General features: G+C 29.7%; 1 protein-coding gene across 12 annotated transcripts in view; it reads left to right on the forward strand.

Moving 5' to 3' along the window:
• LOC107437589 (uncharacterized) overlaps nt 1-25,420 on the forward strand; it is a 236,234-nt gene that overhangs the window by 172,811 nt on the left and 38,003 nt on the right. For 4 of the 12 annotated variants that reach the window (XM_087167510.1, XM_087167514.1, XM_087167511.1 and 1 more), the window contains one exon: nt 16,618-16,662. The exons of the other annotated variants lie outside the window; for them this stretch is intronic. The gene's annotated coding sequence lies outside the window, so the exon portion shown is untranslated. The remainder of the gene's footprint in view (nt 1-16,617; nt 16,663-25,420) is intronic. 12 annotated transcript variants of the gene reach the window in all.

Genomic DNA, 25,420 nt, shown 5'->3' on the forward strand with positions numbered 1-25,420 from the left:
GTGACTGATGCACGTTAAATCTGTCGAGTCGCAAAGTCCTCCATGTTCCCATAACAAATCAATACCTCTGGGGGTACTGATCCAAGAGTTTCCTCGTCTTCTAGATTGGTTCAAAATTACAGGGCTACGGAGTGGAACATTGATAGTCGTAAACCCAAAATTGGTTCTGCTGTTCAACGACGGATATAAAGTTCTAATCCATGGGTTGCCAAACTTTTTTGATCATCGACCCCTATATAATTTTTCGAAAGCTCCATCGACCCCCATAAAAGTAGTTTTCTGTTAATAAACTGTTCTGTCATAAAACTCTGTTAGATACTGTGTTTGTACATTTATTTTATGATTTTAAGCATTTATTAAAGTAATAGTACATTGTGTAACAGTAGTTTCATGAAAAATATATTAATGTTGAAATTTAAATACCTTAATATTTATTAAATAATAAGTAATTATAAATAAGTAGAAATAATAAGTAAATTAACTACAAATTTATTGCTTCTTAATCAATGAGATGGGTGTGCTTGGTGTTTTTTTGCAAGGTTCGCTATATTGGGCTCAAAATTAGTCAATTTTATGGCACATATGCACATGACTTATAAACCACTGCGCGCTGGTACGTAATTACTTGTTTCACCCTAATAAATATACGTTTATTGATTTATGTTCTATAAAGAAACTGATATTAAATCAGTTATAAAAAAATTCACAAATTTTACATACTTAATTAGGTATGTGTGATTTGCGTATTAAGAACTGTTTTTTCAGAGACTCCCAATCGACCCTTCCGATTCGGGTAGACCCCCATTCGACCCCCGCCATTGTTAAATAGACCCCTAGGGGTCTATATAGACCACTTTGGCGACCTCTGTCCTAATCCCTTGTCAAATATGAATATAAAAGTCAACATTGCTAAAGTAACTATTCTTTACATTGGAGTCATTATTTGCTAGTCAAGGTTTGTTGTTACTCAATTTATTTCTGTCTATTTTTCGTGGTAAAAATAAATATATATGCTGTTTAAGAAGAGAATAGCATCAGGAAAAAGAATATATGAAGATAAAGTTTCATTTCTTGAGTGTAATTAATTCGCTGAGAATTTTTTTAATTCCATTTTGTCTAATAAAATTGTTTCATTTTTTTTTAAATACTAGGAAGCTTCACTCACCAAACCTCGTGATTGTTTCTTCATTCATCATTGTATTTTTTTCCTTAATAAGTCGATAAAAATAGATCACTTTGTTTATAAATTATATAACTGTTAAAAATTTTGTGAAGGACATTTTGTAAACATATTAATCGTAACAAAATGAAAGATTACATTGATTTGAAAAATAATCTAGAGTATTTAAAGGAAATATTTAAACGTATGAATAAAGAATGTGTGACACGATACGAAGCAATTTTATTTATTAATAATCTATAAAGATAACCTTATATCGTATAACAGCTCAAATTTGAAAATGCGTTTTCTCTCTTAAGTTTTTTATATTTTTGAAAATTTCAATATAATTGTTAAGGTTTATATCTGGCAACATGTAATCTCTCGTTCTTTTTTTATTATATTTATTCATTTTTTTTGTTACTTTTGATAGCAAGTTAAGCGTGAGCTAATAAAATGGAGATCTCGAGAGAGATTAAAAACATTTTATACAACAATGAATTAATAGCAATTATTCAAAACAAAAAAGTAAGAAAAAAAATTTGAGAATAACGTACTTTAACTCTTAAAAACTTACAAACAAATTAGAATTACGAAAAAAAAAAACTCGCTTTAAGTTGGTGAATAAAAAAGACCCTTTTCAATACGTTAAATTTCAACATTATGGTTGCATTTCTGAGGCTTGCAGAGCAGCCTGCATGTTATTTTTCACTATAAGTTTAATAGGTAATAAATAAACTAATTATAGAATGCTAAATTTTTTATTCAATTTTACTTTATTCCTATTGACCTTAGCAATTTAAATTTCTAAGTCACAGTTTTTGCGCATCAATTAAAATTACGATTACGATTTTTTAATTTAGAGAGAAATGTTAGAAAATTTTCTTTTAACTGTCGATTACAATTTATTTAGTTTTTTCCCCCTCTGTGCATGAGTCAAGTTGTTTTGGATGGCAGCCACATCCTGTGCTGCAGGGCCCTCCGCGGGTCGTCGTCCACCGAGCGATATTGGGAAGCAAGAGTACTCCTGAGGAAATGACTTTTTACTTACTTGTTTTGTTCCTGTGTTTTTGCTTTTTAACGTGTCAATTCACCTCTGCCATTTGAAATAAATAAATAAGTTTTTTTTTCCAATTCAAATGTTTATTTGTATGTCTTAGATGCTTTAGGCAAACTCTCCTGTTTGTTTAAATTTCATAATGATTTGTTTTTGCGGGACGCCAGTGGGGAATCTCATTTGAATCTATGTCATCGGTATAATAATTACTAATAATTTTCGTTTGCTAATTATCTTAATTTGCATTGTTAATGTTGTCGCGATGGGCGATTTTCAAGCAATGGACAGTTATGAGTTTAGTATTGCCATCTACTTTCTTAAACAATTGACAGTTAAATCACCAATTTATTCATTGAAAATACAATGCGCGATATAATCAAATTGATCACCAAATAAAAGCATTGAAAAGAGAACATTTGTTTATATATTACTAGCTGAATAACAGTTATTCGTGGAGAAAATATGAAAATAATAAATCCATCGTTATTAATCAGCATTACGTAATAAAAAGCACAAAACTGGAACAAATAGACCGACACAATTTAAAATAAATTAAAATAATTCCATTTTTGTATTGTTGTTCTTTGCTGCGATTTTACGTTGTTATACTCAGAAAAATTCGACACCAAAATTCCAGTTTTTCTCCACACAATTTTATTCCAAATACAGTTGATTTTTCATTATCTAGGCTTATAGAACTTGATGCGATTTTTGATTTTCAGTAAGTAATTTAAAAGTACACGTTTTTCAGTTTTGAGATTTTTTTAAAATCTAATTTTACTGCAGCTTCTGAAGAAAATCGATTTAGATAAAGCTAAAATATCATTTTAGCGTTAATTGCTTAAAACGCTAATACGTCATACGCTAATACTCGCTATTGATTAAACAGCAGCTGTAAGCTAGCAAACGTAATTGATGTCATTTTTGGAATTATTGAGAAAAAAAAAATTGTTTACAATTTAATTTATAACTCATTGTAATGGTAAACCTATGAAAAAAAATTTTTTCTCTGCTTTTTTCACACGAACGTACTAATTCAATTTTCTCCACGATCAGGTCCTCTTGCTTTCTGAATTTCAGGATCTTAGTACAAATAATTCTGGATTCACAAAGGAGACACAGGAATAAACTCTTCCTTTTATTGTTATAGATAAAAAAAACTTAAATTCGTTAATAACTTTTACGTAAGCAACTCAAAGTATTATTTTTAATGCATCTGAATGAAACAAATCAAGTTTAATTAAATCGAATTCAGAATTTAATGTTAAACCCAGAAGACCATACACAAGTTGATTTAACTGTATTGCATACGAAATCTTACACAATACGAAGTACAGTAAATTAGAGTACATAGGATTCGCTGGACCTGTATTGACTTAAAAAGAGTCTGAAGCAGTATAAGAATCAATCAGTCCTTTCCAGAATTCGAACTTGTTGCTCTTTATCTAAAAGCCAAGCTGGCTCAAAAAAATCTAAATTTATAATACTGAATTTTTAATACGTGTAGAAAAAAATAGCAAAAGTTCGACTTTGGAATAGTACGTTTTTAATTCTGTGTTTAAATTTTCAAAATTTTATAAGTTTGCATTCCTTTAAAATGAAGCTTAAAAAAATGGAACCAAGTGAATACTAGTATAAAGTTTTGTTTATGGAAATCAATAAATGAAAGTGTTCACGGCCACCAGTGACTTCCTGCTGTAAATCTTCTTTTCAGTCACTGTGATCAATGCAGAAACATAATTAACCATTTTTTTCCAAAAGAGAACTTCCATTTGATCCAGTATTCTAATGTGACGTCACAGGGACCATTGTTCCTTACTATGCCTTGCGTGCTTTTCATATATTTTCGAAAGTTTCTTTTATATTTATTTCTGGCTCTTTGTCCTGCCGCTGCCAAGCGACACAGACATATTTTACTGCCCTCGGCTGTTGCACTGTCTCTCTCTCTCTCTACATGAATGGATGGAATTTTCGCTCTCAATAAAGAATACACAGACAATGAGCAAAAGTATCCAAAAGTGATTATAGTTTAGAAATTGGTGTAAAATGTTAGAGTATTCATTGTTCGCAGCATGAGAAATTGGACTTTGGTTTGTTTAGTATAAATATTTCGTACCTTTGAATGCCGAGTTTTTTTTTTCCGTCTGTGAAACTTTCAGTTACTTTATAGCTAATTTTTAAACTATTTCTGCCCTATTTTATCCTACAGTATAGATTATTCTGTACTTTAGACTATTTTTGTTTTGTATTTACTTCAACTAAAAAATTTTAAAGCATAATTATATATGGCTTTGAATAAAAAATTTTATGAAAATTAATTTAAAAAAAAACCCTTTATTATAAAATTGTTGAAAGATATATTTTTGATTATTCATATTATCAATCACCGTTTTAACTTATAATTGTAATTTTCGGATGGATCTCATTTGGATAAGGCAAATTGAAATCTCCCTCTTTCCTCTATGTTACGTTTTTATGTGTCCAACTAAGAAAAAAATTAAAGTTTTAAATAATTTACGGATAAAGATTTAAATATTTACTAATATGATATTTGACCTAAAAATATTCAAATATTTCAGCAATGTATTCACAAAGAAACACTCAACTCACTAAAATTATGAACAACAATCGGTTATAAATGTCAGCACTGACTCCAAGAACTTATTCATCTCAAATATTCTCTATAACTTCAAAACGTTCCTTGAAAGAATTTACACAATGAAATAGAGTTTACACTGGTTTTATCAAAACTAAACAGTTCGTTAATTTTTCAGTTTTATTGTGAAGAAGTTTATTAATTTAAAAGAAATTCAATATTTTATTGGAATATGTCCAATAACTGAACTGCAGAAGTTCTATTTTCTTATGGATTTTTCATGTTACTTTTTTTTAAAAAAGAAAAGCATAGATATAACCATGAAAATTTAAAATGTTTGAAAATGTCTCCTCTGGTTTAAATGCAGAGGAAACTGGATTTATTAAAAACAGTTGCCAATCTTCGTAGGAAAAAAGCAGGACAAAACAGTTTTTTCTTCACTCTTAGCTCGTTTTTCCTATTGAGTTTTCTTGTGGACAAGGTCTATGCACTGTAATAAATTATGGATTAAATTACAGTTAAAGGTACCGGAAACCCGAGTGCCGATACCTTTTACTGCAAAACCCATTTTTACCGGAACATTCACAAAATCTGATACCGTAATAATCACACTGACTGAATAACGGTACAATATTTTACGGTAAAAATGGATTTTACTGTTGATGCACCCAAAGTCCTTTTACTTTATACTGTAATTTGATCCGAAATTCTTTACAGTGTAGGAAAGAGTGTTGTACTCTTTTCACATCTTAGTTTTTATTTCTAATGTTGCTGTCAGACTGAAAATCTTGACACAGCATTTAAATGCTACAGACGTTTTGCTTTGTAATTTTTTCCCCCATCTCCAGTTATTAAAAATAAAAAGTTGACACCTACTTAGAGTAGAAGACCATCGCTATGAACACTGGACGAATCACTAAGGCAGAAAATGAGAACATGAAAACCTATTTGATTGTCGTAGGAAACTTGAAGGTGTTTCCAATAACCACCCTTCAACTTTTCTGTTTTCACAGCAATGATCATCATCGAAATTCGATAACGCTTTTTTTTTTTTTACTCCTCCTAATTTGTTCAACATTTTTAAAGCTGAATCAGAAAAACTACACAAAATAACAAAATTATAATGAAAATAGTTTGTTATTTTTATATTTTAATCTTATTGTATGGGTTCTATGTCTATGTTACCGGCAAAGTTTGAAATCCGGCATTCTATAGAATGCCTAGGCATTGTATATAATGCCTAAAACTAGCCGACAATGGATGAAATTATTTATATTTCACACATTTCCTAGGCATTCTATAGAATGCCGAATGAGAAACCGGTGAAGTGTAAAATCTTCTGTGGCCATGCTAGATGGATGGAATGGATATTTTGTGCAATATTTGTTTCTAGGGCCGGGATAGCCTGGTCGGTAGGGCGCTGGGCCCATATCCAAGAGGTCGTGGGTTCGATCCTCGCCGGCCGAAGACTCCCCGTGTAGTAAATGGTGCGTAAGTAGTCGTAAACCTATGAAATTGGGTCGGCTGTTCAACGACGGTTATAAAATAAAATATTTGTTTCTAAACTGAAAATAATTGTGACTTAAATGTGAATTTTTTATACGAAAATTTTGTTTCCCTTAATAAGAAAGGCATAAATTATGTTTTGTGCAACTTTCATTTTTCTTTACGCATTTTGAATAATTTTTTTTAATGGCTCTCTCATTATTTTTTTACACAATAACCTTATCAAGACGCTTTTTTCATACTTTGCCTAAATAGCATTTGTCATTCTATAGAATGCCTAGGTATTTTATACAATGCCTAGGCATTTTATAGAATGCCGGCGTTTCATACTTTGCTGGTAACATATATTCCTTAGACAAAGACAAATTCGAATATGATTTCTTAGATGTTTTCTTCAAGGCAATATTGAAAAAAAAAAGAAAAAAAATTAAAACAATGCTTTCAAGTTCATATAAGAGGTAAATTTTTGACAAATTACCCACTTTCACCTTCCATGCATAACTGCCAATCGGCATACCTCGTTTTGATAAAGTTTACGCTTATTTCGATTACCCTGCGCAAAGTCAACATACGCTGAACTATTTTCAGTCATATCGATTACAGCAGTAATTCCACAATTTATGTCGGTACGGATGAATGAATCGGGTATTATCTTCATTTTTTACTGCTGCCTCATGAAAAAAAAAAAAAAAAAAAAAATCCAAAAATCCAAGGTCTTCTCCACGCAATTTTGAGGAGTAAACAAAATACTGGCATCCGAAAAACGTTATTTAAATGAAATTCAATCACATTCCAAGTCTTCTAAATATCTACAGCAATTTAATGTAACTAGGATATGAAATATATTTATAGAATTAAGTAGTGTAATCATGCTTTTATACGTATTTGAAATTATAGGTTTTGTATCTTTAACGGCGTGGGACATTTTTGAACCAGAGAGTTTTGTTTCTTACTATATTACAAATTGTTATTTCCTAAAATGTACTGCTGAAATATTTTTTAATCATACATATTCAACAATATTTCGCACTTCTATATAAAATTAAGTAATTTTTGAGCAAATCTAGTGAATTAGTTTATATTTCTTCGAATTTCAGTTATGTAAATTCTCGACAAAAATTAATAATGCTTCGTAACCATTGCTATAATATAATATTTAACTTCTTGGATTTAAATATTAAAAAAAAGAAAATGTCTGTATTGTTGACACTTAAGATAAAAGGAATGATTTTAAGATTAATGTAAATAAACTAATTTCATGTAATTCTAATGATACTAAACCAATCGTTTCTTTGATCTTATTTTACCAAAGAAACAATTGATTACTGTCCTAATGTTTCTTCTATGAAATAAATATAATCAAAATAATTTGTTGTAATATTTATTCATCCAGAAAAACAGACATACTCTTACAAAATTTCATTAAAAACAATGTAATAAAGTTCTGTACAAAACGAAGACAGATGAAGATGTTTATATAAAAATCTTTCTGTTGCCTAGATTGATAATTGTGTGCAAATTCGATTCGGGAAAATCCGTGGCTAAAAATGTATAGAAATAACCATCAATCTCCTTCTGTATATTTAATATTTTTCAATGAATGTTAATAGCCTCGCTAAAAACAATCGAATTAAAATGTTGCATTTAAAAATCGACCTTTTATTTATTATAAGCAATATTCTATATATTACCTTGCACAAATTCAGTTTTTGAACCAATTCATGGTAACAGACAAATCAAATGCATTTCTGTGCTTCAGTAAGAACGAGACTTAAAAAAAAATTTTTTTTTTTAATTGACGGCAGGCACTGAACTTTCGTTCTTCGCCTTAGAAGATGTCGGAAGTGTTGCTCATTTATCGTTACCCAGTGGGCACCTGTGAACCAAAGTAGAACACAGATAGAGAGAAACATCCATGTCCAGAGCGGGATTCGAACCCGCAGCCATTGGCTCCGCAGTCAGGCACGCTAACCACTCGGCCACCTGGCCGGAAGACTTAAAAAATATATCACGCTATTCTGTATTTACGTTGTATTTTCATATTTTATAATCTGTCAACTTAGTTACGAAAATATTTTAAAATCATTTTTGCTAGATTTTCGTAAGTACATGATGACCGTTCTACCTTTCCGCTTTATATGTTCCTATTAGTGTTTTATTTTGTCATTTTTTTAAAAACATTTTTGTGATTTTTGCTTGATATTGTTTTAATCTGTTTCTTTCCTCCTTTTTTTCCCTTTTGGTGCTCTTCAAACTGTTGTATTGATACATTTTGTTTTGACTCTATTAATACAATATTGGAAAGAAATATTTTTATGGATATAACATTGTGAGCTGATGACAACACTCTATCTTTTCGTTGTTTTAATACTTACTACGACTGAATTTTCTTTTTTCGAATCTAATTTTGTATTTTTAAAAACATATAGTTTTAAGTTTGTATTTTTCTATTATTTTGGGCCATCCACAAATGATGTTATGCTAGTACAGGAAGGAGAGGGTTAGTGAAATTGGAGTGGGGTAAGAAAGGGGTAACAATACACAATTTTGCTGAAATAAGAACTTTTAAATATAGCAGACTAAATATTTTTACATTAACTATTCATCTTTTGTATTAAAGTACGCATATAAGCATTCTTATTGCTGTTCTCACAAGTGTCATGACAAAACGCGTAGAAACATATATATATTTTTTTTATTTATTTATTTAAACGACTTAAAACTCCTCATGCACCACAAAGTATAGCATGAGGTAAGTAGAAAACAAAAGGAGAAAAATTTGCAAATTTACATTAAAAACAAAATTCCGCAAGGCCGCAAGACTTTCAATACTTTTGACCAGTTCTGATAAGACAGGTGGCCAACAAATAGAAAGACGTCTCAAATCAGTCTTTAAATTCATTCGAGCTCTCGCACACAGACTACAGTGAAGAAGAATATGTTCAGCATCTTCATCAGCATCACCGCAAGCACAAATTCCACTGGTCTGCAGATGGAAACGAAATAAATACCTCTTAAAATTTCCATGGTTTGTTAAAATTTGGGTCAATTTAAAATCAGTTTTTAAATTGATTTTATAGAAACATATATTGATTTTATAGAAACATATATTGAAACATAATTTGCAATGTAGTGCCTTATTTATAAAATCCAAATACATGTTTAATTTAACAGAGCGTGACATGTGATAAATTGGAGGGAATACATTGAAGAGTAGCAATTTGCGATTAAAAATGGAGGGTAATATTGCGACATGCGTTATGGAAAACCCCTTAAATAAGTAACGTTTTGAAAATATTTGCGAACTAAAAGCTTTTGTTAAAAGTAAACAGCAACATGTTAAATGTTATGAGAGTAAAATTTTAATGTAAAAGTTACTTTTAATGTAAAAAGTATAAGATAGTAAATAACTATTTTTTATTCAAAATATCTAAAGTATCTATATATTTTTGCCAGAGAATTATTAAATATAATTTGCTTAATTTTATTATAACATTTTTAAAAAAAAAACCTTATTTGTTTTTGAGGAAATGATTCTTTAAATATCGTCTTTTCGGAATAGTTTACATTCAACTTTAAACTTATGTTGTTGTATAAAATACGACACCCGAATACACTGTTTGGGCAACAAACAATTATACACTTTACATCCTTATTCAAACTTTGCAGGTACAAATTATACAAGTTTGAAAGTTCAAAACTTGTAATTCAAAATACATATACGTTTGTGAGTTCAAAATGTTTAATCTCAAATTATACGAGGTAGGAAGTTTAGAATTTGCGATTTTAAAATACACAAGTTGGGAAATTCAAATGTACAATCTTATTAGTTCAAAATTTGAAATTTTAAAAAATGCAAGATTGTTAATTCAAAAATTACTAGCTCAGTTTAATTATTTTTTAATTTTTATAAAAATAGAAACACAGATTTCACTTAAACTTTATGATTAGAATCGAGATCTAAATATGATACAATTGCTCTTTTATCAATACAAGTACATCTCCACGTGAAATCCAAGCTTCTATTATTTTACTTTTATTTTCCCCATGTTTTTCTCATAAACCGGCGAATTTTTGTGGCAAACCTGAGAGATTCGAATAATTCCAAACTTTAATAATAATAAAAAAAACTTTTTAAAAACTATTATAATAAAAACAACATTATAATATCAGTTTTGTTACCAGAAGTCAGTGAATTGCCACTCACGTGCAATTAGCCACCAAGGAATTTTGTGCAACCTACGTTATTTTTTCTGAGTTCGTTATTTCTTTTCTAGAATGATTAAATTCCTTTATTAAGTCTAAATTATTTAAAATCCACTTAAAATGAATAATGGCATCATATTAACCTTTACAACATCAAGCATATGAATTTTAATTTACCATAGGATTATGTAGTCTGTCCAAAAAGTCTACGTAAGAAATTTCTCGTAAAAGTAGGAAAAGGTTACTGACCTTTGCTCTATCCTCATTAGAATGCCAAATATGTAAATAATGGTGTTATTACTGACAAAGGTGACACACTTTGTTTAGTGTTTTCGTTTAATGGAGAAAAAAAACATTAAAAGTATAGTAAAATGACTTCTTTAAAGTTGTATACACTTTCATTTGTAAATTTTAAAGTTGTTGTTATTTGATGTGAAATGAAGCGTAACTTTTATTATTTCTATAAAACACTGTAAAAGTTTATCCTACAAATTTTGCTCAAACATTTATTCAAACCAAAATATAAATTTGAAAAAAATAAATATTTTATCGATTTTTATATACTGTTTATTTTATACAGTTCTTAGTCTTTTTTTCTTCTTCTTGTTATTTTTTTACCCTGTATCGGTGAGAGAAGTCCTGAATTAAATCAAAACTAGCGTATGTGATTTAAATACAGCGTTAAAGAAAATTTTTTAAACTTAAAATTACATAAAAAGATTTTAATTTCGGGTAAATTTTTAAAAAAAGTCGTATTTTTAAAATTCCATATCCCAGGAACTATTTGAAAGATTCCGCTCAAATTTTGTTTTTTTTTGCCGTGTAAAATTGCCTTCGTTGAAATGATGTAAAAAATTCTCTACTTTACAATTCAAAAATTTGCTCAACTATTATTAAATAAAATAAAAAATAAAAAATATTTACTTTAAGCTATTTTTTTGCATGGGTATATCTTTAGATAAACGAATTTTATAGTTGTGTACAAAAATTTTTAAATTCGGTTTAAAATTTTCGAGATATGAGGAAATACTCAAAAAGTAAAATTAGCACAAGCAAATTATTGGGTCTCAATTATTGGACAAAATATTGTCTGCACTAATTAACTAGTATATTTGAGGTGACCCTCTTGAGCCATTAAGATTTTCAAGGTGATCCATTTTTTATTTTGTGCGCTGTACATCATTTACATTAAAATGCTAAATGATAAGTAAATAAATGTTTAAAGTTTTATTTCCCTTTTATTTTGATTTAAATCACAATTAGGGATAGCTTTCAAAATTTGAGGAAAATTTATAAAAAATTGAAATTTCGTAATTTTTTTTCATTAAAATACAAATATTATTAATTTTTATTCTAATACCATAAGCGTATTTCATTTTAATATTCTTTTCACGCATTTAAAAAAATATGCATTATTCTCCAGTTTTTAGATTGCGTAGAAGCTGCAAAGTTTTTAAAACTCAAGCAAAAATGTTTCTTTTCTTTCTTTTTGAATTGTAGTTTTTTTACACATTGCAGTTTTTCTTCTTTATAGTTAAGTTTTACACTTTTTAGAATGTATGTGTACTGCGCAGCTCTCAATGCAATTTTAATACAGTACAGAACCCGTTATCCGGAAATCAGAAAACCGGAAAACCAAAAAACCGGAACGAAATTCGATAAATTTTTCCGCAATTTTTAAAAAAAAATTTTTTTTTCCTCATAAGATTTTACGATTTTTCTTTCTTTTTTGAAAGATGTACCTTACCATCATTTCAGAAATAATCATTAGTGTATTACCTCATCGTTTTTTCTTATTTTAAAGATTATTTCCAAATATTTTTTTTTTTAGTTAGGTTTAACACTAAAAAAACGGCTTTTTGTAGCGATTCAGAAAATCGGAAAAATCAGTTATCCGGAATAGCGATAGTCCCGATCGTTCCGGATAATCGGTTCTCTACTGTATATCATATTAATTACCAAGAACTCACCACGTGGAGGTGGCAGCACTCAGAGTTCCATTCTGTCCTTCCTATCTACCCAGCCATAAAGGACAGCTATTTACAATTTGCAATATATAGGGGAGAGTGGGGTCAATTGTAACATTTTTTACTTAACTATTTTTAACTACCAAAAAACTCAATATATTATTAGTATTAATTGACAGACGAGTAAAGTAGACTATCCTCTACTAGAAAAAATAAATAAATACCTTATTTTAAATGTTATTATATTAGTTATTAACAATTTTTGACAGTCGTGCACTTGTTACAATTGTCCCCCCAATTGTAACAGTTCATAAATTCAACTAAAACATAGTTAATTATACATATCATCATAGTTGTGATATATTATTTTATTGATCAAAATAGTAGTGATATTTTAGGAGTAAAAATAATAATGAGCAGAGACCTAAAGGGTTAAACTTTTAACTTTAAGGGGTTAAAAATTTTACTTTATGCTGTGAAAGGTGACAAATAAAATAATGCACATGCAACATAATATAAATGATATAAGAAACTATTGGTGGATCTTAAAGAGTTAAGTAATGGTTTGTAAACATAAGATAATTTATTTTCAGCTGTTACAATCGTCCCTTTACTTATTGTTACAATCGTCCCCAAGACGCCATTTCAGCTTCATTTGTTAAAAACAATGCTAGTTAATTAACAAAAGTAATTTTTTTTAAAATTGAAATGTTAATTAAGGTGTCCACTTACATATTCGGTTAATAATTTTTATTTGTTTAAACAAAATTACTTTGTTACAATATAATGTTCTAATGCCAAAAAAAGTTCTTGCGTAGCGTGAAAATATCTTTTGTAATGTAACTCTTTCAAAAGTACATAAAAATGGTTGCCAGCAGGGATGTACATGTAGATTTATTAAATACACCTTGTGCGCCACCTAGGAACCAAATCTAGAACCCGACACTCGAAATTTTTGCTTTGTTACAATCGTACCCTGTTACAATTGACCCCACTCTCCCCTATACACTTACAATATGTATGTATTTACAATATATTACATTCACAATATGTTGACATTTTCAATAACTATGTGATTTTACAACAAGTTTATACATTTGGATTCAGGTTTGTAGTTATACCTCACTTTTTCATTCATGATCGCTAGTATAAAGTTCGTCTTCAAAAACCTTCTCAGCAGATTCACTCACCAGTTTTTTTCCAACAGCTTGAGAAATGTTGGCCATTGTTTAGTTTGTACAAAGGACAATTGCTTGTCTAATTTTCCCTTATCGGAGGCGAAGTAAATGTCGACTCTTCATAGTTCGAAGGCTTCCAAATTTAATACTGTTGGGAGAAATTCTCTTATAGATTCTGAAGTAACGGTTGATATCTTTTGTAGGCTAATTCTGTTGATTATCGTCCTATGGCATTGCCAATAACAAGTTCTCAGGGTTAGCAAAATAGGCATTTCTCTAAATCACTGGATCTACAATTTTTAAAAGATCATCCTACTGCCTTTCTCTACTGCCCAGACACTATCCAATAATAATTTTTTGGTCAGCACTTAAGTCAATTTTTGTAACTTCATTTCTTTTTAGATTGTATTCTTTCAGAGTGAATAACGGGTAATTTTTAACTCCCAGTTGAGGCTTTTTCAATGGTTCAAGAAAACGTACCGGGGCTGGTAATTAGACCATCTAAATGCTGAAAAGTATGTCTAAAAGGAAACTCATTGAAATGGAAGAGCAAATGAAGAACCATTGCCAGGGTCGGTTGAAATTTCATTTCAATAATGTTGCGAAGTAATCCCATTTTTTAAACCCGTATTTATAACTGTACCATCACAGGCAACGGCGACTAATCGCCTCATGTTAACAAAGTTTTTTTCCAAGTGCTGATAAATTAACGCGACTATTTCGGGTCCAGTACCGCTTAAAGATTTCACGTGTCCTAGGTATATTTCCCCTTATTCTTGAATCTTGCATAATTACTCTTCCTGTATCGTCCTTTTATGTATTTTCAAACCAATTTTTTCCTGAAACAAAGTACTATCTTTTCGCTGATTGAAGTATATTCCTTTAGCGCTAACATCTGATAAATTGAAATTATATAACAAGCAAAGAGCTGCACAGTGCACATGTATTGAAGGAAAAAAAAGAGTAAAACTGGACTGTAAAAGAAGAAAAACTGTTACGTGTTAAATAGCCAAAAAATTGCTTTTTGACTTGATTTCTTGAAAATTTACAGCTTTTACGTTTTCTAAAATCTGCAGAATAAAGTATATTTTTTTAAGATAAGTGAAAAGAATATTAAAATAAACCACGCTCATGTTATTAGAACAAAAAATAATAATATTTGTTGTTCAATAAAAAATAATGAAATTTGACCTTTATTTTATACTTACAATAAATATTAAATGTTTTTTTTAAAAAAATGCTGTCCCATGACAGCGTACGCTTTAATTTCAATTATTTTTTTCATGAATGAAATTTCACATTTTTGAAACATAGGAAAAAGATGATTGTTTACAAACCACCCCTTAAAAAACACTCACATAAAACATTTCACGTTAATAATTTTAAAACAGATGGTGACTTTTCACACACCGTTAATATGTACAAAAGGGGGATAAACCTAATTTTTTGCTGTGTAAAAAGTGCTGAAATATATTCGTCAACATAATGAATGCAAAAAAAAAATGACTGAATGAATGAATAGAGAACGTAAACTCAACAAAAAAATAAATATAAAAAAACATTATTTTTACTTGTTTGCCATCGATGGTTGCAAAGAATACAAAAAAAAAAGAGAAGAAAACAACAGAACTTAAAATAAATAAACATGACGGATTATGAGTCAAGTTTTCGAAATAAATGGACTGTTAGTCCCGTTAAAATGCATTTTAAAACTAAAAACTTAAGATTTTTCGAAGTTGTTTTCCGCAAGTGAAGAGTTATGCTCAACGAAGCACGTTGCAGGGAAAAAAATAAATTCTGTCGAAAAGAACGATTGGCAAGACGTTTTGTGACTCAGCTTTTTAATGTTTTTCTTGTCTTCGATCGCAAACTAATTTTTTAAACCTCTGACCTAATATTTTGTCCCCGAGAAACTTTACAGCGACTGTGCTTTGAAAAAAAGCGACAAAGTTTTAAGTTGTTGGCCTAAAAATTAGTCACCTTGTGAAAAAAAAGAAATTTCAAAAGAAAACCTTTACTTGGTCTAGAAATTGCAAGAAAAGTTACTCGCCCCAGTTTTAGTGTAGAAAGGAAATTTGATAAACTTTTACTCATCAAACTTAGCATTAAAACATTATGAAAATTTTTTGTATAGTCTAGAAAGGAAATTTTATAACTTTTTTACTCATCAAACTTAGTATTAAAACATTATGAAAATTTTTTGTATTGTCTAGGAAGGAAATTTGATAAACTTTTTTACTCATCAAACTTAGTATCAAAACATTATGAAAATTTTTTGTAATGTATGTGACATGTGAATAGAATGTTTTCTCTTTATTGGACATTATATATTTGGTTGATAATCTTCTCTGCTTTGCGAGTATTTTATTTAATTCTTGCATAAGTTTTTTTTTAAATCCAAGTTAAACTGAAATTGTTGAATATGGAAATAATTATAGGGAAAAACTGGAAAATCATTTTGAAATTAGTGGTTTAAATCCAATGCGAATTCGTCAAATTTCCCTCCTCTTCTGAGAAGAGCTTTTTTAATCCCCCATCTTAAATTTATGGAAAGATTAATTGGATAACAGTTATGAGTCAACGGATCTAGTTCGAAGTTATGTGTTTAGAATGTATAATGCATAAGAAATATAATTTTTGACTTACCTATTTGGACGTATGAAATTCCTATCTAGACTCGTGAAATATTGTTCTTTCTGTATTTAGTTACTTATTTAATGTAGCTGAATCGATTTATACCAAAAACAAGTCGGTAGAACTTATAATTGAGAAGTTTTGTGCACGATTTTTAGACTTTAGTTAACATAAATAATGCTATTAACACATAATATAAAAAAATAAACTTTAACTTATGTAATGTTTATATAATGTAGCCATTATCTTGACTGACTATGAAATTATTTAATTTGTTTAACTATTAATTAATTTTTGTTTTATTTTTATTTTAGGTAAGCTGTTTTTTGTACCCACATTCTTGGCTTTAGATTCTTCTGGTAATTTGATTTATTATTTTAACGTTACAATTTTCGTCTTAGTTTACCACTTTCAGTATTTTTTTCTTTTACTGAGTATTGAAATGCGAAAAATGATACGATTTAGGCAACATTACTACACATATGTGTATGTGTAATTTTCGAGACATTGGTGAAATCCAGAATGTAGTGTTGGGATTTTTTCTGTTAACGGTAAAAATGTAGAAATATAGAGTGCCTTAGCGAATATCCATCGTCAACACATAATAAAAAACTTACTTTGGGAATCACTATTAAGTAAGTAATAATATAGGTGCAAATTTTTTTTTACGCGAAGTCTTGATATAATTCTTTTAAATTCTTTAATACTATTTTACCAGCGGATAAAAGTTTAAATTATGATAAAGATTAAAATTTTCATTAAAATGTGTTGTGTTACTATCATTTTCAAAGTAATTAGAGAAAATATTGCCTTTTAATTCCGTTATAAATTGACTTTGTAAATAAAATGTCAATATAGATATTTTACCGGTAAACTTTTCTTGAAATTGTCAGCCTAGATTGTGATTGAGTTCTTATCTCATTACAAGTTGAACAATAAAAGAAGAGATAAGATTTTTTTAAAGTTAAAATAAAAAATAAACAATTCGTTTTGTTCGATGATAATGAAATTTTAGATAAAAGTAGCAAAGCGACTGAGTGTAATAATGAAGTAACCAAAAGTATATTTTGGGCGTTTTTTATATCGAAAAAAATTATTTAAGAATAAACTATACGGTGTTAATGCACTTCACGTGTTTACATTTGTCTGTTGCTTATAGAATTTTTTTTGATGATATGAATTGAACTGAGCTCAATGTACAGTTTAATGACCTGAAAATCGAATACCACCTGTACTAAATGAAAGGTAAAAAATAAAATGTCATTCAATATTTCTTCGCATAGAAGAGAAGAAAAAAAATCATACTTGTCAGTAAAATTAAAACAAAAATAACTAGAAGCAGTTTTAAATAGATAGGTTGGGAAATAAAGGTTTAATACATAGTCTTTAAATGCATTTATTGCACCAAATTCTCACGTTATTATGTTTCAATGTAGCAAAATTAAACGTCGTTATCAACTAAACCTGACGCAAAGGAATAAAAGAAAAGTTATTTTGCAAATCATTACAGGGAGTGGGTAACCTCGCTGAAGAATATTTCATTAATGTTTCATATCTACTTTAACTTGGTATGGAAAAGACCCAGATTAATATTTATTAATGAAAAACCCTTGTTAATACGGTGAACTTGTACTAAATACAATAACCTGATTTATTGAAAATATAATTTAATTCCACAAAAGTCACAATCGGTCAAGTGTGATATTAGATGCATAAGGATTTAAAAAATCAAACGGTGTACTAAACTCAATGTGACGCATAAACAAAGGAAGAAAAAAAGAGAGGAAATATTATTGCCCAAAGGGTTAGAATATGCTTTATGCTGCGTTGACTAAAGCTAAAAACAACGTGAATAATGCACAAAAAAGGATTTGCTACAGTTTCGATTCTCGAAACAACAAACTTCTTAAGTGTCTAAACACGAAATGAAAAGTTTCGTGTTTATAGACACTGAGGAAGGTTATTATTTAGAGAATCGAGAATATTGTATGTCCATTTCTGTGCTGTGCTGTTCTGTTCTGTATCATAAGGTTTAGTATGATTGTGGTACTCGAATATACTGGAGTATAACACTAAATGACTCATTAACTAAAAATATTTTTGTACAAAAAAATATTTGTAAATACCATTTAATGAAAATGTCTTATTTATGTCTAAGATGCCTTTTTAATAACACTAATACATAGTTTGAATTCCTTATGCTCTTAATAATTCTGAGATGTAAATATAATTCTTTTGACTATAATGCTTTGAAACATTGTTTACAGCGCAAGAATTATTTTATATTTGTTGCCAATGTAATTTTTTTCTATTTTAACTTCTCAATAAAATCTTTAGCTAAATAATTAACAAAAACTTCCTTTCTGAGAATCATACAAGATAAGTAGATTACTTGGAGCTGTAATAACGGCGTTTAAACCGTTTTGCGAGGTACAAATACGCTGAATTTTAAGCTATAAGGACTATCTTTATAACTGAAACAATTGTCAGCTGAATATAGTTGTGCCCACAAAATTATCGCGATATCTTGCTCTAAATTAGATTAGTTTTATATGCAATAAATAGAAGATAGCACAATAATTCGTGAGAACAGTTTTGAAACATTTATGCAATATTTACGAGATATTTCATGAAGGTAAATGAAAGGTTTTATTTCTTAGTTTTTGTGAACGTTTGTGCGGAATTTTAAAACGTTTTGTACATTTCAAATATTAAATTTTCTCGACTTTTCCTCCGTAATTTATGGTATGTGGTCAGGGGTCTGTCCAGACCGAATTTACTACCGTTTAGCGGTACCTTCACAAATTCAACTTTAGGAAAAAAGGTAGTTTCACAAATTTAATTTTAGGAAAAACGGTAGTTTCACAAAATACTTTTTCTTAAAATTGTATTTTTGTATTCCTTAAGAAATGATAAATCCATATTTTTGTGTTGGATTTTTAAATATAATTTTTCATTTTTCACAAATTATGTCTAAATTTTCACAAAATAGGTACCTCTCAGAAAAACCTAGACAGACCCCTGGTGGTATTTTTTATTGACATAAATTTAGTTCTTTGATAATTTTTTCAAAGAATAATTCGCGAAATTCGGAAATATAATCAAGTCCCCTCAGTCCGTTTATCCATATCATATAATACAGCTGAAACTGTGGGTAGGTAGCCCTACGTTTTTTCACTGCAGTGTTCTGAAATTAATCCCAGTAAGTCGGAAATGCAATCAAGTTTCGAATGTCCATTCATCTCAATAATATACAGCTTAATTTATGAGTAGATCACAGGATAATTCTCCCGTTGAATTTTCTCAAGAATACTGCAATCATTTTTACTGAAGCAGAAATAAGATAACTTGTCATATTTTTAAAATAACTGAGTCAATTATGATTGGTCCAATTCTCTGACCTCAGTCCACGTGAAAAAAAAAATATCCGCATGATCCCCTTAGCGGAAAGGAAGTAAAAAACAAAAATGTTTGCTAAGTTGTGCTCTAGACCGTGGCGTTTACAAGTGATTACCGACGTGTTGCATTAGTTTCGCGTCTGTCTGAAATATCCATTTAAAGAACATAATATCAAGACATCGTTCATCCCACCTTGGCTGACAGTTATCTTCTATTTTAGAAAATTCTACCTTTTTTTTTTTGAAGAAATTTAGTTCCTGGATGTTGCAATCGAGTGATCTCTATTTTGTTTTGTTAAGTTAAACAAGGTTTGGACGGAAATAGGTTTATATACGAAGAATATATATCTTATTTTCGAAATTCAATGATCTTAAAGAAAAATTAAAGAGCTAACTTATTAAGGTTAGTAAAGTCATTTAAGATTATTTAGGTTTTATTTATTTAATAGTTAGTAATAAAGAAAACCCATCAAAAAATGTATTTTTTCTTTTCTTGCAAAATCATTAAAAGTTATTGATATGAGCAATCCTCAATGCCACTTTCCATGCTTATTCTAACATAGTATAGTCAAATCTGATAGGATCAACGAAAAACTTCGACCCACAAGAAGTTAGGCTTACGCTTTAATTCCGGTTTTACACCTATGAATATCGATAATAGTTTTAACAGAAGGTTCACAGATTCATATCGTTTAAGGATATTCATTTTTTATCTTATTAACATCATCGGAAGAGTAGTCGTTGTATTAGAGAGTAATTTTTTTTTCTTTATAGTTGGAATTCTTTCTGCATATTTAAGAAGATGAACTTTTTCTTCCAATTAAAAAGTTCTGTAACTTTCTCTGATGCATCCTTGGAGATGAATTCTTCTACACAAGTTTTAATAATAAAAGCTAAACATCAGTCTCATCCAGAAATTGGATGGGTCTGAAATTAGAATTTAAATTTCCGACATCCATATAGAGTAGATAATTCAGCTCTCAGTAAAATAATCTGAACGTTAAAAGGTACCCGATTTATAAATTCCAGCTTCAAATCCTGACAAAGTCATTTTCCTTTACTAGACTGCGGCTTATCATTAAATCGTCCAAAGCTCTTCAATTTCACATAGAAAAGCCTAGGTACTTTCATTGATTTCACTTTGATTTGCCTACATTTTGATGGCTCATATATATTAAATCTTAAGAACTTTTCTTCTCATTTGACAGCATGTGGAATTACTAAAATTTCAGTCTGAAATATTAAATATTAATCTTTCAAATGTAAATAATTTATAACTGTTGCTGACTTGCTCACTAAAATTTCAACTTTATTTTTTTCAAAATAAAAATATGGAATGCGTTTTATTTGATTCGTACTAAGAGATCTCTTTGAACCCCCTTGGTTTGTTTGAAGCTGATTCACGGATGCTTTTTATAAGAAATAAAATACTCATTTCCGGCATAGCTATCGTACCAAGGTGATAATTTTTACACGATGTTCCCATAGATAACTTGAAATATCCACCACGGGTCATTGAACTAGAACGGTTTCACTGCAGTTGGGCTGACCATAAGAGATTTTTGAGTTTTCTTTTCCTATTCCACTCTTTAAAATTTTTCAATGTTAGCCACAATACTCGACTTAGTTTCATTGTTCATCAGGATTATTAAGTTATGAACTTTAATACTAAAAAATGCGCACCCACTATATGAATCGATTGTTCAATGGTTGACAAATTATGGGTTAGATTAGTATTGTCATCGACGCTAACCAAAGGAGGCTTTCGCGATTTTATTCTCGATATTCCAGTCGTGAAATTCTCCACAAAGACAAGTGAGTCGCAATAATGATTGATTTTTCTTCGTTTGACTCTCGCTTTCAGAGCGATAATGTTATGAAGTTGAATATTTTATTTTATAACCGTCGTTGAACAGCCGATCCAATTTTTGGGTTTACGACTACTAATGTTCAACTCCGTAGCCTTGTAATTTTGAACCCAATCCAGAAGATAAGGGAACTCCTGGATCTTGGGAGAAATTTCGCCTTCGTGGAGGACTTTTTGATGGAACTAACCCGCATTTGCGTTACATGGAGAGGAAGACCACGAGAACCTCCCACGGTTAGCCTGACGGCAAGGGGACTCTATCCCATGATCCGTCTTCCACTGAGGATATTTTACGTCAGCACTGTGGTCGGTGCAAGCCGCATGCGGAATTCGAATCGACCGGTCATCGCCGGGAACGAACCCCGGTTCACCTCATTGGAAGACGAACGCTCTATCTCCTGAGCCATCGCGGCTCGTAGTTGAATATTTTATTTTATTTTATTACCGTCGTTGAACAGCCGACCCAATTTCATGGGTTTACGACTACTTACGTTCAACTCCGTAGCCTTGTAATTTTGAACCAATCCAGAAGACAAGGAAACTCCCGGATCAGTACCCCCCAGAGGTATTGATTTGTTGTGGGAACATGGAGGACTTTGAGACTCGACAGATTTAACGTGCATCAGTCACCATTTACTACACGGGGAGTCTTCGGCCGGCGAGGATCGAACCCACGACCTCTTGGATATGGGCCCAGCTCCCTACCGACCAGGCTATCCCGGCCTTTGAAGTTGAATATTAAAAATTGCACATCTACAATGGCTCCTCACCGATTGGAATATAAAAAAATGCAAGACTTAAAATAATCCCATCAAAAGTTTATTACGCACTCAATAATTTTAATTAAAAATATACATCAAAGTAACTGAATGGGACAGTATTAATTTGTTTCCTTCATTTGAGTTAGTTAATGTGGCAGTAAAAATTCGCGATACTTTTGAATAGTTAATATTTCCTCCCTATTCGCTTAATTATAACTCGCGTTAAATTAAAATAGGACTTTTCCTTTCAACATATTCTTATGAGTGACCTTATTTTGGCAACAGTTTTCTTCTGCATATTGGGGGGGGGGGAAATGGTTCGAATTGAATCTTCCAAGTTATTGCCCGTGAAGAGTCCTACCGGTTTTGGAGTGCTAGAGATTGAATAGGTAAAAAAAAAATGGAAACCCCTTTTGAAATGGGTCACTGGTGTGCGGAGAGGATATTCCGACCCGGATGTGCTCTCGAACTTGTCCGCATCCACACCCTTTTCCAGCTGATTCTAATCTCAGCAGTCTCCTCTGTCTGTCTAAGTCATGTTAACAAATAATTTTTTGTCGCTGTTCACGTTTGTAAGTTGTTCTTAATTCATAACGATGAATGATTACACTGCTTCCTAATGCATCTAAAACACGCGAAACGATTGTACTAAGTTATAAACCTATCTATCCAAAGCTTACAGTAAATTACTTAGCACCAAAATTATATAATAAATTACAATTCCAGTTGCAAAACATCCAAATGTATTCTTCTTTTAAGTGTGCTTTATTTCAATTTATGATGAACATTGACGATTTAGACCTCTAATTTTCACTTTTAAGGAAGCATTTGATATTTTATACCAGTCTTGTGCCAATCCAAATGAATTTCTTATGTAATCTTTATTTTTTTAAAAATAGTTTCATGTATTTTTTTTTCCTATTATTACAGTATTCAACAATATATATGATGTCTTATGATGAGCAAAATAATTCATGATTGTAAAATCCCCCCCGTTTTTTTTTAATTTCTAAATTAAATTTATTGTATTACTTTTCTTTGTCGCCTGGATAGGATTTTCCTCTTGACGACGAATATATATTCTTTGTATTTATGTGTTTGTTTTTGTTCCCAATAAAGTTATATTAGTTTGTAAAAAAAAAAAATTGTAATTTAAATACACTTTAACCTTTTAGCGAGCATGTGTATGCAAAAAATATAGTTGGGAATATCTTTAAAACAAACGTTCGTTTATCTTAGGTAACTTTAGGGTTATCGCAAGTATTATAAATAAAACTAATTAAAGAAATAAACAAAATAATGATTCAGTAAAATAATTGACACTATCAAAGGAAAAATTGTGTAGCTAACAGCGTTAAACAACTAATCAACAGTAACACCGGTAAAAGCAACAAACATGGATGGAATAAAAATATCCAACTATGCATCAAGAATTTAAAAATAGTAGATGGATTAAAATGGTGATAAAACAAATCAAAAGAGAAACTTAATTGTTTTGTTTAAAGAAATGACTTTCTTGAATTTAAATGTTTTTTTCTTCCATAATTCTTTTTTTACCACAGCAAATCATTTATTTATATTCTTATGAAAACAATTAACATAAAAGCAACGAATCTTCTATAAATATCTATTTTTTCTTCGTTTCGGATAAACATTAAAACCTAATGATATTATCATAAAATAATTCCACTCCTTATTTTTAATAATAACAATTCACATTCTTGTTTAAAAAAAAATTTTAAAAAAAAGGTGCAGTCTGTCCGTGCAATCACCTGTGTCCACAGTCATGACTTCCGAGTTATTTAAAGATTCTCACTATTTCCATTCATGGCCTACTTGACACCGTTTAGAAAAGGTCTCTCTCCTTCCCTTCCTTTTCTTAGAGAACAGAATATCTCAAAATACACTGAATGTCTTGAAAAATAATCGCTATTATTATTTTTTTTCAATATACATGGAATTAAATATATCTTAAAATCATGACATTTTTATTTGTGCATGTTATTTTTACGATACAATATGCAATGTTTCATTGTTTTCACTTCATTATAATAAAAAGAGAATTATCGTCTCACTATTTGGTGCATTCCTATTGAGCAAAAAAATCAATAACATGTTCATTACTAAAGAAATCCCAAATATCTTTGGCTACCATTAGCAATGAAATAATAAAAGTTATAAAGGAATTTTCTTGTAAATAATTTCCTTTACTTAACGGTGTTTTCTTGTAACACTTCTTACCATCCTTTCTTTACATTATTCTCTGCTATTATTACGTTTTTGTTTTGATTAAATTGCGAAGCAATATTAGAAAAAAAAATTATTTAACAATTAAAATTGTAAAATTTAAATGTTTTGCTCGGCCAACACTGCAATTTCAATTTGTATTTTTTTTTTAAATATGTTGACTGGACGTAGATTTATATAAAATAAATTTAAATTGCAAATATTTATTTACCGTTGAATAGTTATAAAACGTTACTTAAACATCTTGATCATTAAACGTTCTCTAATAGGGTCACATCATGCATTTACCTTATAATGAATGAAATTTTTTTAACTTTAAAACTTCTTGAATACCAGTTAAAATCAAAAATATAATAATAATAGAAAACTAAAAATAATATTTCGAAGGAATTTCATTCCTTCGAAATATAATTTTTAGAATATTGCATATTATTCGAAATATTGCATATAAATAACGTAAAAAAATAATTTGCAGTCAAACATAATTAACATTTTTGGTGACAGCCAAAGACATCTTCTTTGTCAATTAATGATCAAATCTCTCGATTAATGTCCATCCACAAAAGGTATATATTATTAGCGCCTGTATTTAGAAAGTGCAAGAACACGTGCTTATGTATACCAAGTGGATATTTCTTTGTTTTACCTACCACTTTAGCATTGATAACGCACTATACCCCGACTTTGGATTAAAAAAAATCTAAATATTTATTTCACAATAAATTGTGGAAGACAGAATAATTCTGTTTGAACAAAATAAATCCCACTTTTTTCTTTTTTGAAAGCAAAAACTAAATTGTCTTTTTAAAAGGACAATAGTCACGAATGAGCTATTATTCATTAA

Source organism: Parasteatoda tepidariorum, chromosome 7 (assembly GCF_982258835.1).
Source record: "Parasteatoda tepidariorum strain Cologne lab strain chromosome 7, Ptep-v5.0, whole genome shotgun sequence".
Lineage (NCBI taxonomy): Eukaryota > Metazoa > Arthropoda > Arachnida > Araneae > Theridiidae > Parasteatoda > Parasteatoda tepidariorum.